General features: G+C 41.9%; 1 protein-coding gene across 2 annotated transcripts in view; it reads left to right on the top strand.

The window, feature by feature from the left end:
* The first annotated feature begins 267 nt into the window (after positions 1-267).
* The window catches only part of ZC3H12B (zinc finger CCCH-type containing 12B), a 321122-nt gene continuing 304377 nt past the window's right edge, over positions 268-17012 (top strand). The window contains exon 1 of one of the 2 annotated variants that reach the window (XM_043974578.1): positions 268-338. The gene's annotated coding sequence lies outside the window, so the exon portion shown is untranslated. Of the gene's footprint in view, positions 339-12417; positions 12470-17012 lie in introns of those variants that run through there. The other variant, XM_043974579.1, reaches the window with a different exon arrangement.

The following is a 17012-nucleotide window of genomic DNA, read 5'->3' as shown; positions in this document are numbered from 1 at the left end:
GGCCGGCCGGCAGCCGCCCCGCGCCCGTCGATGGTGCTGGCCTCGGCGGCGCCGGCGAGCGCAGGGCGCCCCCTCCCCTGCGCGCCCGCCCGGGTGCCGCGGCGCGCACCCGCCCGCCGCCTGCGCGCGCCCCCTGCGCTCCCCCGGCCCGGCCCGGCCCCCCCAGCCGGCCGCCCCCAGCGCTCGCCCTCGGACGCCAGCGCCGCCCCCTCCCCTCCCCCTCCCGCCCCTGCCCTCCCCTCCCCCGCCCCCGCCCCCGCCCCCGCCCCTGCTCCTGCCCCTGCCCCCTGCAGGGGCTGCTGCGAGTGGGGCGACGACAGGGACGTAGGAGAGCGGGGGTGAGTAGCAGCCGCCCCCCTCCCTCCCTCTCTCCCTCCCTCCCCCGGCCCCCAGCCGCTCGGCGGCCCCGCGGGCGCTCGCTCACTTTTCCCGGATCCCCGGGATGGCGAGCCGCAGCGGTGGCAGCAGGGGCAGTAGCCCGGGCTGCTGCCCCTCGCTGCCCCCGGGGCAGCCCCGCCAGCCTCGAGGCCTCTGGCACTCGTTCCTGGAGTCCCGTGGAGGTGACTTAGAGATGAGAGAATGTCAGACCTGGAAGGGACTCGGGACTCTTGGCCCGGGGCGTCTTTGTGGACCCGGTGCCCACGGAGGACCTGCTCAATAAAATGCTTGCTTGCTTCAGTTGCATTGCCAGAGAATGTTAGAGACGTTCCACAGCAGGTCAGATGTGGGGAAGGGACCCTAGAACCCCAGAGCTACCGTGTAGTCCAACTCAAGGTGATGGCTCGGGCTATTTCGTTTTCGTTTTAAATTTGTTTTGGGGTTTGTTTGTTTGCTTTTTTTTTTTTTTACTTGCCCAAGATTACACAGCTATTTGCTGCCAGAGCCCCTGGTACCCCTGTCTGCTACTCTCTTCCGGAACATCTTGGCTTCCCTGTTCTTGGGAAGGCTTAGCTATTGCTACTACCCGGCCACTCTGCGGCCCCTCACTTTTGAGGACAATTGCTACCTGTGTGCTTTCTGACAACCGCTTTTTACTTCTCTTATTCGATTAAGATTTAGGGGGAAAACCCCTCTTTTTTAGAGCCCTGCATTTTTGCCAGGTTAGAGTTAGCTCTATTGAAGCTGTTATTTGGGAGTTCTAGGAGAGAAGGCAGCTACGCAGATTGCAACTGTACATGACTTGATGGCTAAGTCCTAGGGAGTTGTTTGAGTTAACATCGACATTAAGTGACCTGCCTGGATAGATCCTTTAGTAAGGGTTCGAGATGACGTTTGGACCCAGGTCTTCCCAGCACACTGAGAGGCCAGGCTGCCTCTTAGAGCATCATCGATAACTGAAGAATAAAGAAAAACAAAAAACAAAAAACAAAACAAAACAAGCAATGCAAGGAGAAAACGAATTTGAGTTTCTTTTAAAGCCTTAAGGTTTTAAAAGGATTGGTGGCTCTGTAATGAGATATCTTTAGTGGTTCTGTCAAGTCTGCCAACACCCAGCTAGTTTTGAGTTAAGATGCTTTGTTTTGGCAGCTTTCATGTTGCATGAGGTCCTCCTGGGTACTGTCTTAAGCACGCTATAATTCTGGTACACTGCAAAGTAAGCCCAGAGCTTCTCGAACATCTCATTCCTTGTGCTAATGACTCAACTGGCTTGTCGTCACTAAGATGCCCAAGTTATTGATGTTTTTGTTTTGCAAATAGAATGCCCTAGTCAGAGGGGACCTCGGCACCTACAATAGCAGAAAGGGAAAGAATCCCGCCACACACCGTGTTGGGGTGGGTAGGGACCTTGCAGACCATCTGGTCCAACCTTCTCGCTTTAAGATGAGAAAGCAGCCCCAGAATGATTCGATGGGCTATGACTTGATCAAGGTCACGGGCTGGAAAGTGATGGAGCTGACCCATCAGCCCGTTTTCATTAGAGGCTCCCACGACGTCTAGCTCTTAGAACCATGTTAACATGCAATACACATGGGTATTTAAAAACAAAAAAACCAAGGTCCCTGGGGGTGGTCTTTACTTGTACTCGTTTTCCGACCCTTGCGGCAGCTTGAATAGGTTTAGAATTCTGTTGTTAATCAGTAAAACAATGAATATGCCATACAGCTAATCCCCGCGGGTTTTATCCACTGCCCTGCATTGTTACCGGGGAAGTGTGTGTGGATTGTTGTAAATGACATTGTTAGGTAATGGTGATAATTCATTCTGCAGCTATTGTCAAAGCACATAGCCTGTGAACTCATCCTCTGTTCTTTTATTATCGAAAGACAGATATCAATCCATCCCTTAAAAAATAGTTGGGTAAGGGTCAGGTACTGTACTAGTTCTCTGAAAATGATTCGTTTTTTTTCTTTCTTAGTGAATTTCAACGAGCTTTTAAGTGCCTATTTCCTACTAGAAGCCATGAGGGATTAAAAAAAAAATGTCGAAGATGAGACAGTCTGGTTCCTAGCCCTGATACTTAAAACCCAGTTGAGGCAACAAGTTAGCTACATAAGCTAACTTAGCAAACAGTTCAAGAGAGTATAAAAATAAACGTGTAAAAGTGTCAGTGCTATCTAGGGTCAGAATGAGGAAGATCATGCTGGTCTGAGGTTAGTCTGGGAAGAAGGCTTTATTGAGCAGTTGCTGTTTGAAGTGGTCTTTGAAGGAAGTATATAGGCTTTGAATTATGGGGCTGGGGCGGAGGGAGGAAGCGTGAGCAAGGGTCTTCAGTTCCATGTGAATCACAGTGCTCATTGTCTTCTAGACAGAATACTGAACTCACATAAGTGGAAATGAAATTCACTTGTATTGCATATGGTTCCTTATGCGAAATCCAACTTTGCCAAGTGAGAATTGGTTAAAGGAACTGGGGATGAGGAGACTCAGGGGGAATGTGATAGCTATCTGAAGGTACTAGAAGAGTAAGCTGTCTAGTGGAAGAGGGATTAAATTGGTTTTACTTGGCCCCTGAGGACAAAATTAGGAACAATGGGTTGAAGTCAAACAGAATCAGATTTAGGCTTTATGTAAGGAAAAACTTCTTGCCAATTAGAGCTCTTTAAAGTAGAATGAACTGCTTTGGGAGGCAGTGGGTCCCATCTCAGCTGAGGTGTTTAAGCTAAGGCTGGATGGCTGCTTGTGGGGAATGTCAGCCAGCTACCAGGCATATTAGATGGCCTCATGTCAGCTCTTTCAGGTTTAATGATGGGGATTTCAGTAAATCACTAAAATGCTGGAAATATCAACCCTGAAATTCTCATCTCAAATCCTAGAGGAAATGAAAATGTTTTCTGGAGATATGTGTATACACATACATATATATGTGTATATATACACATATACATATACACACATACATACATACATATATTTCACTTATATTTATAATCCACTTGTTTTACACCCTGCCAGACATGGACAATTTTATCTTGTTGTACGAGGTTAATCTGATTATTTGGATGCCATATTTTTAATGTGCTCTAGGAACATCCTTGGTAAAGTGAATTAAGGAGATTCCTCAAGCAGTTGGGGCTTTAGTTAGCAGTGTGATATAGTGTATAAAGAGCCCTGGACTCGATGTCAGAAAACTTGGGTTTGAATCCTAACCCTGCCACTTACTAGTTATGTAATTGTGGGGTAAGTCCTTTTCCCTCTCAGACCCTAAGTTATCTGCCAAGTGAAGATGATAATGTAATTAACAGACGAGTTATATTTTCAAAGGTTTTTTTTGTGAACCAGAAGTCCTATGGAAAATTATTATTATTATATGTCATATGATAGGCCATGTGGACCTACTTGATAGAGAGTTGGCCTTGGAACCAGAAAGACCTGGGTTCCAGTCCTGCCTCCCACCCATCCTGGCTGTGTGACCCTGGGCAAGTCATTTAACCTCTCAGTGTTCCAGGCAACTCTCTAAGACTCTAAGTTCCAGAGAAGGTGCCAACATGTATGGGGAGAGGGAGTTTTTCTGTATGCCAGTGAAATCACAGGCAGTCCTTATCTCACAATAGTTAACCTCCAATGCTGTATCTTTTGTGAGCTTTCTATGAAATGTGGCTGCCAGAGTCGTGCAGGTCGGTGTTTGTCTTTTTATATTTCCAAAATGTTTTTTGCAACGAAACATCAATATTTCAAGTTTACTTATAAAACCATTTAGCTTCTTTTTAAAAAAAAATTAAAAAAAATTTATTGATTGTTTTTGCATCACATCTATTTCTCAATAGAGCCTTCTTTCCTCCTACCTAGTGAGCCTTCTTATGTGCCAAAGATTTTTTTAAAAAGCAGTTCAGCAAAAACATTTGACACAGCAATTGTGTTTGACAGCATATACAACATTCCACGCCCGTAGTCCCCCACCTCTCCAATGAAAGGAGGGAGGTATATTTTCTTCTTTCCTTTCTGGAGTCTATTTCATGATATTTTTCTTTGCAATCACTGTGTATATAATTTTCCTGGTTCTACTTCCTTCACTTTGCAGCAGTTAAGTCTTCCCAGTTTCCTCACTATTCCTTATATTCATTCATCCATTACAGTCACATACTACAATTTGTTTAGATATTTCCATTTTGATGGGTACCTACTTTGTTTCTGGTTCTTTGATACCTCAAACAAGTGCTGCTATGAATATTTTGGTGTGTATATATGTATGTGCATGTGTGTGTATAAGTACATGCACACACACATACATATACATATACGTATATAAACTTTTTCTGTCATTGATCTACTTGGGTATAGACTCTTTAGTCACTTTTTGGGGGAAAGATTCTACATTATTTTCCAGAATAGATTAGACAAGTTCACAGCTCTAGTAACATTGTATGAGTTTACCTTTCTTCAACTTTGACTGTTTCCATCTTCTGTCACTTTTGCTGGTTTTCTGGGTATGAGATAAAACTTCATCACTGTTTTAATTTGTATTTCTCTCAATTTCTTTTCATTTAATTTGCATGTTTTCAAATGGACATTTATAGGTTTCAATTCTTCTTTTGAAATCTGTTCATATCCATTGGCCATTTAGCTATTGTCAGTAGCTCTTGGTTTTCTATATTTGTGTTAATTTCCTATAAATCTTGGATGTCAAATCTTTATTAGAAATACTTAATGTAAACATTTCCCCCTATTTGACAGTTTCCCCTCTTATACTAGCTACATTGTTTTTATCTGTGCAAAATCTTTTCAGTTTCATGTAGTTGAAATTGTCTATTTCATCTTCATCTTTCCTTTCTCCCACTAGGCATATACCTCTATCCATTTCCCTCTGACTTTTTAAAGCCACGACTTTTTAGATTTCTATCATATCTATTTGGAGCTTATTGTGGTACATGCTATCAGGTGCTAATTTAAACATTTTTTGTCCTAGGTGGTTTCCTCTTTTTCCAGCAGTTCTTATTGAATAGGAAATCTTTCCCCAAGGAGTTTTTGTTCTTTGGGTTTAGAAAACATGGCCCATTGAAATCATTTGTATAGGATGCTTTCTTATCCGGTATCATCCACTGAGCTACTGCAGGGTTTGCTATAGTGAATCCATCTAATAACTTTTCTGTTTTCTTGAGTCCTTTGAGAAACTATCTCTGTTTTAGGTCAGTCATCGAAAAATTACCTATATGTACATATGTATTCTTTTTTTTTTTTTTTAGTGAGGCAATTGGGGTTAAGTGACTTGCCCAGGGTCACACAGCTAGTAAGTGTTAAGTGTCTGAGGCCGGATTTGAACTCAGGAACTCCTGATTCCAGCGCCAGTGCTCTATCCACTGTGCCACCTAGCTGCCCCCTATATGTACATATGTGAATGTATGTACACATAAAGAGGGATCATCAAGGATCAATCATCCTGATCTTGGGACCTGGGGTAACTCCTATGGAGTTGGGTATGCATCTTCTGGCTCCGTGGGAAGGGATCCATATTCTGACTTTGTGCTAAAGGATGTCTATGTTTTAGGGTCTCCTTTAAAATGGGTTAATAGTGTCCCTTTTAGAAAAGGGACTCAGTGTACAAAGTAGATCCCAAGTATAGGACAGCTACTATATTTCTTTCTTCTACCACAGAAGAAATGCTTAAAACACAGAAGACTCATGATCATCAGCGCCTAATACTTTAAATACTTAAAACATGAAGCAGTGACCCCTTGCTCCTATTATCCTCTCCTGGAAGAAGATGATTTTGGAGCACTGCTCAATAACGATTTCGCATTCACCTCAGAGCTCTACTGTTTGAGCCACTTAGAAGTACAGATGATCTGGCTGGAATAGGACTGACTTTTTAGTCCATTCAGTATTCTAACTGTGGTGCCCTTCTCTTACTAGAAGTTGTTGCAGAATTTGCCTCCTGCCAGACAACTAGCTCCTAATTGCTTGAACTTGTGAGGTTATTAATAGGGTTGGAAATAGCCATTTTGTCAGGATCGCTATAGAATGAAGGTGGATTGGCCCATGGGGACCAGCCCTTGAGCCTATCACAGATATTACACGCTTGAATCTAGTCCAAGGAACTATATGGAAGTTTGGGGGAAGCATATTTCCAGCTGTGACTTGTCAGGGACTTGTGGGGTATAATGATGAGGGAGGGAAGGGAGGAAACAAGTCTATTTTTTTAAGCATCCACTATGTGCTAGGCACTATGCTAAACCCTTTACAAACATCTAGTTTGATCCTTACAACAACACTCTCAGGTAGGTGCTGTTATTATCCCTATGTTATAGGTGAGGAAACTGAGGCTGACAGATTAAAATCACTTGCCTAGAATTACACAGCTAGTAACTGGCTAGATTTGAACTCACGTCTTTCTGACTTGAGGCTCAGAGCTCTATCTGTGGCTGTGAAGCTGAAAGAAATGGTGATTCAGATTGTTGAGCTGAAACTGAGTGACCACACAAAAAGGGTGAACCATGCATCCATGTCTCTCCCCCCTTCTCATTCTCTTTCTTCCTCCCTTCCTCCTCCATTCCTCTATTTTTCCCCCACCTCGAGCTCTTTCCCTATTTTTTCCTCTTCTGGACTCTTGATTTTAAAGTGGAAGGGCAGCATTAAGTTGCCCCTTGAAAGCTAGGTGGGGGAAAGGCAGCTGCCCAGTGTCCTACCTAGTCACAAGGTTGATCTGAGCACATAACCTGCTGAGGCAAGCCCGTGCCTGGGATGGGGCCACCTTTTTTCTGTTTTTCCTTCTCTGAGTAGGTAACTGAGTAGCAACCTTAAGATGGAAATGTCTACGTGACCTGGAGAATTCGGGAGATCTGGAGTTCTCATAAGAGAGATCCTGTTGGCGGTTGGAGCTGAATGGCATCAGTAGCAGTAGCCACCAGAGCAGTAGTGGCTGGCAGAATGAAAGTGGCAGACAGCTGACAGCTGAGGAAAGACAGTCAATTACCCAAGGATGGTGGCTGCTATAAGGCACATGAGCCCCACCGGAGAATGGCAGCTGTGGACTCTAGAAAGGTATGGATCCCAGGAGCCCAGTTCAGTGATCTCTCCAGCAAAGATGCCATATCCTGTGAAGAGCCCAGTGGTTGGACACCCAGCCTTATCCAGTTTGGCTGCAGCTTAGCCCAGGGAGGATCCAGCTCAGCAGCTGCGAATGACCTGCTTGACTCAGCCTGCCAGTGGATTGACCTGTCTGCTCAAGATGATGTAGCCTATGAGGAGCATGCCATTTATCCAGCGGAGATGCCATGCCCCACAAAAGCCAGTTTAGCCTAGCTCTAGCAGCAACAACTGCTGACCAACTGCCATCAAGAGGCAGATGGGCATAGTAGCTGTACGTGTGATAGCATCTCTACCCTGACCATTAGTGCTGTCTCCAGCCCAGTCCTCACAGGCATCATTTGTGGAATCAGCTCCTTTGGAAAAGGGGCCAGCCTTCCCCACTGACAGCCAACCAGTTGTCACCCACAGGGCAGGAAAACCAGTCTAGCTATTTAAATAGCAAGCCATTCTGAAGGAGAGACAGGAAATAACATCTGGCAGGCAAATCAAACTACCACCACCACCACCTTGACCACCATTTTCCCTCATACTCTGATGGGGACAGCCTAAGACCTTAACATTTTCCATTTTAAGGAATAGAGTGCCCTTAGCCATCATACTGAGAAGCAATTCCTGTGGCTAGGTAGCCCATCAACTGCTCCTAAATGTGCTATAACCACAGCTGTTAAAGACCCAGAAAAGAAAGTTTTTGCTACCTGAGTCCTTGGCACTGTCACATGGTTTAACATCAGACATTGATAAGATTTTATTATCAACAGAAGTGACAAAGAGGCATTCGTATCTACTTTGCTGCTGCGTTTTATGGATCACAGAGCCTTTCCATCCCACTTGCAGCTGAAATCTTCCATATATATTGCTTGGTGCATTATAATGTGAGCTCCTTGAGAGCAGGAACTGTCTTTTCTCTTTGTATCCCCAGCGCGCTCAGCGCTCTGCTTTGCACATAGTAAGCGCTTAATAAATGTTTTATTTATTCATTCATGAAGAGCCTCCTAAGAAATAAAGGACATTAAGACCATGCTGTTCCAGAGTTGTGAGTTGCTTTGGTCCCCCTGTTTTCCCTACATGCATGCTTCACTAGCATTGTACTTTAAGGAATGTGCCCACTTGCCCCTCATTTCCCACAGGTGCTGTGTGTGTTTATGGGAGCATGTGCCCCACCCCAGATTTTTGGTGGAAGTTCTTTGTAACTATCATTTTTGCTAGACCATTTGAGTAGATGCTCTTTCTAAAAGCTAATTGAGTCTACTGCCTGATTGTTGAGGACCCACATGAGTAGAGGCTCAGAAGCTATGTTTGGAGAATCCATCCATAGTGTTGTTACCAGAACCCGATTTAGAAATCACCCTATTAAAGATTCAAACTGCCATTGCCAGTGTGAGTTGGTGGAGTGTGCCCCAAAAGTGTTACAATTGTTTGGTGACTTGGACACAGGGAAGGAAATATAAAAACAGAAGGGGCCATCAGGGACTTGAAATCCCATTCTAATGGGCTAACATTCCCGTTATCCTTTTCTGGAAGATAAAGCCAATTGTGTAGGACTGTTTAAGAGATATTTCACATTCACTTCAGATCTATACTGTTTGAGCAGTTCCCAAGTACAGATCATCTGGCCAGCCAGGCATGACTCTTTAGTCCTTTCAGCTTCATAATCCTATCTGTGGTACTTGTAACCTCCTAGTTGTTGTAGGAATTACTTCCTTCTGGGCAAAGAACTCCATTCCACTTCAATTCAGAAAATTATTTGTGGGGTTGGAAATATCCATTTCTCAGGATTGCTGTTTGGTGATAAAAATTCAGTCCACTTCAGGGAAACAGAAGTGGAAGCCAGGGATTTGAGGTTCCGTCTCAGGGTACCCTGGGCAAATCCTCTTTGGAAGAGCCCCTAGTCATGGGGACACATGAGGAGCAATATGGAGCTGGTCATCACACACACCTCCTAGCAAAGGGCTGAGCATGTGTCCTGATGCATGTATGCCCAACAAATAAGGAGCTACTGATCACCCCTGTTATGTATGGGAAAATAGCAATAAGAAGTAATGAAAATGGATAATACAAAATGTGAAAGGGTCCCTCACTTAACAGAGATTTATTTCCCTTCATTTCAGACATAAGGAATTCATGGATTCAAAGAGTCACTCTAAAGAATAGTACTCTACAAACTTGAGGGATTTGGAGTTGCTGTGCAACCATTTCATACCTATCCTTGCTCCTAACAATAGTCATGCCTTACCATGTGGGGGATTAATAAACTTCTTCTTTTTTTTTTTTTTTAGTGAGGCAATTGGGGTTAAGTGACTTGCCCAGGGTCACACAGCTAGTAAGTGTTAAGTGTCTGAGGCTGGATTTGAACTCAGGTACTCCTGACTCCAGGGCCGGTGCTCTATCCACTGTGCCACCTAGCTGCCCCTATAAACTTCTTTTAAAAACACTCGACAATTTTCAAGCTCAACTAATTTAATTTAGATTTACAGACAACCCATTACTTAGGGATATCATCTATTAGTTAAATGAGTAAACTGTCATTTTTCAAACAGAATGCCCCTTAGGAAAAAAAAATCAATGAATTTGATGCTAATTGCTGGATATTAGCCAGTTGCAAAGCAGTTGTCCAAAAGGCATTTTGTGAGCTTCTATTGCTAAGGAAGGATCCTACATTACAGTTCTTCTGTTTACTGAAACAAAGTATTTTTCTTTTTTTGAGATGTTGTTTTGCATTTTTTAAAAAATCATGATAGTATTTTATTTATTCCAATTACATGTAAAGATAGACATTTGTTTTTATAAGATTTTGAGTTCCAAATTTTTCTCCGTCCTTCCCTTCCCCCCTCCCCAAGATAGAAAGCAATATGATATAGGTTATATATGTACAATCATATTAAACATGTTTCCAGATTAGTCATGTTGTGAAAGAAGAATCAGACCAAAAAGGAAAAACCTCAAAAAACAACCAAAAAGTAGGAATAGTATTCAGATTCCACAGTTCTTTTTTTCTGGATGTGGAGAGCATTTTTCATCATGAATCTTTTGGAACTCTCTTGAATTATTGTATTACTGAGAAAAGGTATGTCTATCACAGTTGATCATGACACAATGTTGCTGTTACTGTGTACAATGTTCTCCTGGTTCTGCTTACTTCACTCAGCATCAGTTCATGTAAGTCTTTCCAGGAAACAAACTATTTCTTTCTTTCTTTCTTTCTTTTTTTTTTTTAGTGAGGCAATTGGGGTTAAGTGACTTGCCCAGGGTCACTCAGCTAGTAAGTGTTAAGGGTCTGAGGCCAGATTTGAACTCAGGTACTCCTGACTCCAGGGCCGGTGCTCTATCCACTGTGCCACCTAGCTGCCCCGAAACAAACTATTTCTAACTGAAAGGGATCTGAACCATGGTGTAGTCCAAAGCCCACATTTCATAGATGAGGCCACAGACCCTGAGAGGTGATTTCTCCTTGATCATGCATAAGGCACCAAGCTGGAATTTCTAACTCAGGTTCTCGGACTTCAAATTTCGTGCTTTTTTCCCTACGCCATTTATTATGATATTGAAGACATTTGGAAAGAAACAAGTAAATTCAAAGATGAGCAACTGCCTCCAAAGTAAAGATGACTTTGATTGGATAGTTAGAAATGCTCAGGCAATCTGAGTGTGGTAAAAAATGATAGCTGAGACAATTGGACAGTGAGCATGAATTAACTGAACTTTGCAACTTGCTCCCCTTGTGGGAGGCAGGAGGAGGAAGAACGTGCATGAGAAGCTGTGAAGTTCCTGTTATTGGATTGTTTTTTACTTGTATTTGGTGGCATTTTATTTAGCATTATGGACACTGTCTATTTTTTTTTTTGCAGGGCAATGGGGGTTAAGTGACTTGCCCAGGGTCACACAGCTAGTAAGTGTCAAGTGTCTGAGGCCGGATTTGAACTCAGGTACTCCTGAATCCAGGGCCGGTGCTTTATCCACTGCGCCACCTAGCTGCCCCCCAACACTGTCTATTAATGTACATTGTCTATTAATGTTTTAACTGGAAGTTGTAGTGATTTTTTTCAAATACATACTTTGAAAAGATTTTTTTTTTTGGTGAGGCACTTGGGGTTAAGTGACTTGCCCAGGGTCACACAGCTAGTAAGTGTTAAGTGTCTGAGGCAGGATTTGAACTCAGGTCCTCCTGACTCCACGGCTGGTGCTCTATCCACTGTGCCACCTAGCTGCCCAGGTTTGCTCTATTCCTAAGTATAATTGTTTTTGTCCAAGGATTTCAATTTTTTTCTAATGGAACATATCTCAGATGTTTATAACAGAAGCTGATGGAAAAAATGGAATTCATTTAACAGAAATTCTCTTTGCAGCTGACTTTTGGTAGCAGATTTTAATTTACATAAAAAGGCAAAACAGTCATTTAAAAATATAGCCATGATAAATGATAGTTATATATTTATATGTATGCCTACATATCTATGTATACATATATACATGCATGTATATATATAGTGCCTGGAACATAGTAGGTGCTTAATAAGTGTTTATTGAATGAATGAATTGAATGACTATTCAAATACCTTTATCTGTCTATCCTAATACCAAAAGGTATTGGGATTTTTTTGGGTGGGGGGTGGGGGGGGAGGAATGAGGGCAAGTAGAGAACTGGAAGAATGGGTGGCCAAGCCATGAAGTGTTTTGACATAGGGTGGTATGATACAAAGAATGCTGTAACTTTGAATGTCCCACCCTTCCTTTAGGCCTATCTCCTCCTCTTGTAAAAGGAGGGGATTGCTCCAGGTTATTTATACGATCTCTCCCAGTGCTAATGTGTTCTTTTCTCTTTTCATAGGCTCCTTCCACCTCTAGCAGTCTTGGTCTAAGGGCACATCTAGCTTTGACACCCTTCTCAGAGTCCCTAAGTGTACTCTGAGATATTAAATCTTTGCTCTCTCTTTTTATAGCTGGAGCCTCTCAACCTCTTCCAACCTCAGTCCACTCCTACATGAAGCAAAGGGATTGGGATTCTTTGGTTAGTAAAGTCCCTTGCACAATTTAATAATGTAAGACATTTAGCTTGATTTTATATGAGGAGAATGTTACTAAAAATTAGAGCCACTCAAAAGGGAATCGACTGCTTCAGAAGGTAGTGAGCTTCTCATCACTTGCTCGGGTGGCTGTAGAGGGTCAGTCTTGTTTAGAGATGGGTTGGACCAGATGACCTCTGTGGTTCCTTTCAACTATCTGCTAATGTGGTAAGATGGCAGTTCCTTTCTTTAATGGAAGTAGGTAAAGGTGGTCATAATGTTGCCTTCTAGGGGAAGCTGGAAAGGGTGGGGGCGCCCCCCCCCCCGCAGTGGATAGAATTCCAGTGGGCCTGGAATCAGGAAGACTGGTGTTCAAATTTAGCCACACTGGGGCAGCTAGGTGGCACAGTGGATAGAGCACCGGCTCTGGATTCAGGAGGACCTGAGTTCAAATCCGGTCTCAGACACTTAACACTTACTAGCTGTGTGACCCTGTCACTTAAGTCACTTAATTCCACTTGCCTCACCAAAAAAACCCCCCCAAACCCCAAACCAAAACAAAACAAAAAAACCAAATTTAGACACACAACTATCCGTGTAACCCTGGGTGAGTCACTTAACCTTGGTTTGCCTCAGTTTCCTCAACTGTAAAATGGAAATAATAGTAATAATAGCCTACCTACTTACTTCTCAGGGTTGTTTTGAGGATTAAATGAGATATTTGTAAAGTAGTTAATACAGTGCCTTGCACATATGAGGTGCTTAATAAAGGCTTATTTCCAGCCTTAAAATACTTCATTATAGGAATGAAGTATTTTATACCTAATTATAGGAATTGGTCTTCTGGCTGTTGCTCAAACAAGACACTCCATCTCTTGGCTCCAGGCATTTTCTCTGATTGTCTTCCATGTGTTGGAACAGCCTCCCTCCTCCAGGCTGCCTGCTGATCTCCATGGCTTTCCTTAAGTCCCAACTAAAATCCCTTCTTTTATTGGAAATCTTCCCCATCCTCTCTTATTCCTAGGGCCTCCCCTCTGTTAGTTATATCCTATTTATCTTGTATATAGCTTGCTTTTTATATATTTATTTGCATGTGATTATATTTTGAGCTCCTTGATGTCAGGGACTGTCTTTTCCCTCTTTTTGTAACCCTAGCACTTAGCACAGTGCCTATCACACATAGTAGATGCTTAATAAATGTTTATTGGGTGGTTGATTAATATTAAGTAGCTGCTATGTGGTAAGTGCTCTGGATGATATGATACTTGAGACAAGGTGCTTGCCCTTGAAGCATGTTTAATCTAGGTGTGGAGGTGAGGCACAGATGGATAATACAATAACTCCCAAGGACAAGGTGGCATATGATAAGCATCAAATATTAATATTTATCCAGGGGCAGCTAGGTGGCGCAGTGGATAGAGCACTGGCCCTGGATTCAGAAGTACCTGAGTTCAAATCTGGCCTCAGACACTTAACACTTACTAGCTGTGTGACTCTGGGCAAGTCACTTAACCCCAATTTCCTCATCAATTGTTATAGATCTGTAATACTATATACTTTGGTAGTAGCTTAGTAGTGCTTCTAGTAGTGTTTTTAGCATTTGCTTTGCTAGACCCCCAAATCCATCACTTCATGGATGACAAATCTCTCCCAATTTAGCTAAGCTGATCCTTCGATGAAAAGGCATAACTTAGTGAATCCTTGTAAGTTTAGTGTAGGTTGTGCTCCAGCTTGGTTTCTGCTAGCATAGCTTTCCAGAACCTGGCATTGCTGCCCCATCTATGTTGGAAGAGGGATGTGCTTTAGGGTTTTAAAATTCACTGATAAATATTGATCACTATGAATAGTGAGCCCCGGGGGTAGGTGGATATGGAAGAAGGTGGTTACAAAGAAGACCTCAGTGGCTAAAAATAACCTACAATTTGGTAAAAAAAAAAAAAAAAAAAAAAAAAAAAAAAAAAGGACCAACATTAGAAATGCATGTCATTTTATTCCTGCCTTTTCCCTCCAGATGGTAGACGGATTCCCTGCTCACCTTCTCTTAGGGTCCTCCAGTAGCTGTCCATGGTATTTCAAAAGCCATGGCTATGATCTTAATGGCATAGGAATCGAGAACACCTCACAACCTGATAATTCTTTTTTTGTTTCCTGTCCTTAATCTGGGGGTGGGGTGTGTCCCTCATTATGAGATAGGCTGATGGGTTGTCGTCATTCCTTTTTTATTTTTTGTCATCATTATTTTAATATCATTTCGTTTATTATGAATTGTCAGTTCCATTTGGGCTCTCAGCAGCCAGTTTTCCTCCAGGTTCTGATTGAGTCTTCTTTTCTAAATGACTGTCAGATCCCAGAGATTTGCTGCTGAAGTTAGTTGTGTTACTGCTAGCATTCCACTGGAAGAGGAGATTTCCCTCTGCAAAAACAAAACACATTTTTAAAGTGCAATGAAAATTAAGTATAATATAGAAATTCAATCACAAAGTGACTAATAAAAATGAGAAATGTGATTCTGGGCAGTGTTTGAAAACATTTTAGTCAACGGCTAAACTTGGAGCCATTTATTTTTTCCCCTAGGAAATGAACATCTTCCTAATGGTCTTCATTCAAGCCATTGTCCATGAAGTTTCGAGGGTCCCCACAACCATCTTGGGTCCCTGATGTTCCTCATGCTTCTTGCATCCATTTCCTGTAATAGCCCTCATGGGTTTGGTCTCATTGCCACTTCTCAAGCACGTTTCTTGCTCTTACATGAATTGTGCCACTTAAGTGGCAATTAAAACAAAAAACTTCAGCAGGAATTACTGTCTCTAGTAGCTAAGGAATTTTTTAAAAAGTGCTTGGCTATATCAGAAGAAATTGTATTTGAAACTAAGCAATCTGAATGAAAATAGTAGCTGGCAGAAAATGGGCCCTTCTTTTGAACTTGACTCCAGGGTCAAGTTACATCAAATTAACAAGTATTTTTTAAGTGCTGCTGGGGATATACAAAGTAAGGCAAAACCAGTTCCTGTCCTGAGGAGCTCATATTTTAGGGGTTAGACAGTATGCAAATAACTATGTACAAACAAGATATATACAGGATAAATTGAGGGGAATTTCAGAGGGAAGGGACTATGGTTAAGGAAGAAGGAAATCAGACAATACACTAAATGCTTTACAGATATTTTCTCATTTGATCCTTACAACAACCCTGGGAGGTAGATGCTATTATTATCCCCATTTTATACTTGAGGAAGCTGAGGCAGAGGGAGATTAAGTGACTTGCACAGGGTCACAGAGCTAATAAGTGTCTGAGGCTGGTTTTGAACTCAGATCTTTCTAACTCCAGGCCAAATGCTCTATACACTGTGCCAACCAGCTGCTTCTAAAGTAGGATTTAAGGATGACTGAGAGAGACTTCTTGCAGAAGGTAGGATTTTAGCTGAGATTTGAATGTCAAGGAAGCCAGGAGGTAGAAATAATACAGCAAACAATCCAGGCATGGGGCACCTAGCCAAAGAAAATGCCAGAAATGAGGAGATGAAGTGTCTTCTGTGCAACTAAGATGAAACACCATGCTACTCAAACTACTTTATGCAAGCATGATACTGTTGTTATGCTTAATTGATTCCTCTGATCAACCTCTCTCTATTTTTGAAACAAAACTGAATAGTCAAATTTCCGCTTTGGAAGTAGAGTATCAGATCTGGGACTGCTAGACCCTCCACTTTCCTCTCCCCCTTTTTCATTTTCAAGGGAAATATCTTGAGATTCTTTACCCTTTGTTCCTTCAGATGAATTTGGTAATTTTTTCTAGCTTTATAAAGTAAATTAATTAGTATCTTAGTAAATTAATTAGTATCTTTGCTGATTCTATTAGGTTTTCTAAGTAAATTACTTGTCTTCTGCAAGTAGGGATAGTTTTATCTCTTCTTTGCCACACTTTAAATACTTGATTTTGTTCTCTTGTGGTAGTTCTATAGCTAGAATTTTAAGAACTATGTCAAATAATAGTGAAGAAGAAGCATCCTTACTTTACCTTTTTTTAAGTGGGAAAGCTGGTTTCTTCACTGAAAACAATGATAGCTCCTTGTTTTAAATATGTTTTTGATCATATTAAAGAAGAGCCTTCTATGCTTGTGCTTTTTAGAATTTTTAACATGAATGTTAATGTTAAATTTTCTGTATCTATTAGGATAATAATTGCTTTTTGTTATCTAGGTAGTTTATATGAATCTAATTTGATTATAGTTATTTTCTGGATACATCTCTGTAGTCTTCTTATGAGGACTTTCTTTTAAACATTTTTGTGATTTTTTTTTCCATCATGAAGCAGTCTGCTATAGTAGATAAAGAGTTGGTCTCAGTCAGAAAAACCTAGAACCTGACTTCAAGTCCTTGCTCTGATATATACTGGCCATGTGACCCTGGGCAAGTCACTTAACCTCTCAGAGCCTAGGCAACTCTCTAAAGCTATAAGTTACAGAGCAAGTGCCAGTTTGTATTGGTAGATAGAGTTTCCTTATCAGGAGTTTCCTACACAATTAAAATCATAGGTCTGGTAAAAGA

The sequence above is a fragment of the Dromiciops gliroides genome, chromosome X (genome assembly GCF_019393635.1).
Source record: "Dromiciops gliroides isolate mDroGli1 chromosome X, mDroGli1.pri, whole genome shotgun sequence".
Classification (NCBI taxonomy): Eukaryota; Metazoa; Chordata; class Mammalia; order Microbiotheria; family Microbiotheriidae; genus Dromiciops; species Dromiciops gliroides.
The sequence above is the reverse complement of the archived record's forward strand: the minus strand, read 5'-3'. Positions and strand labels throughout refer to the sequence as shown.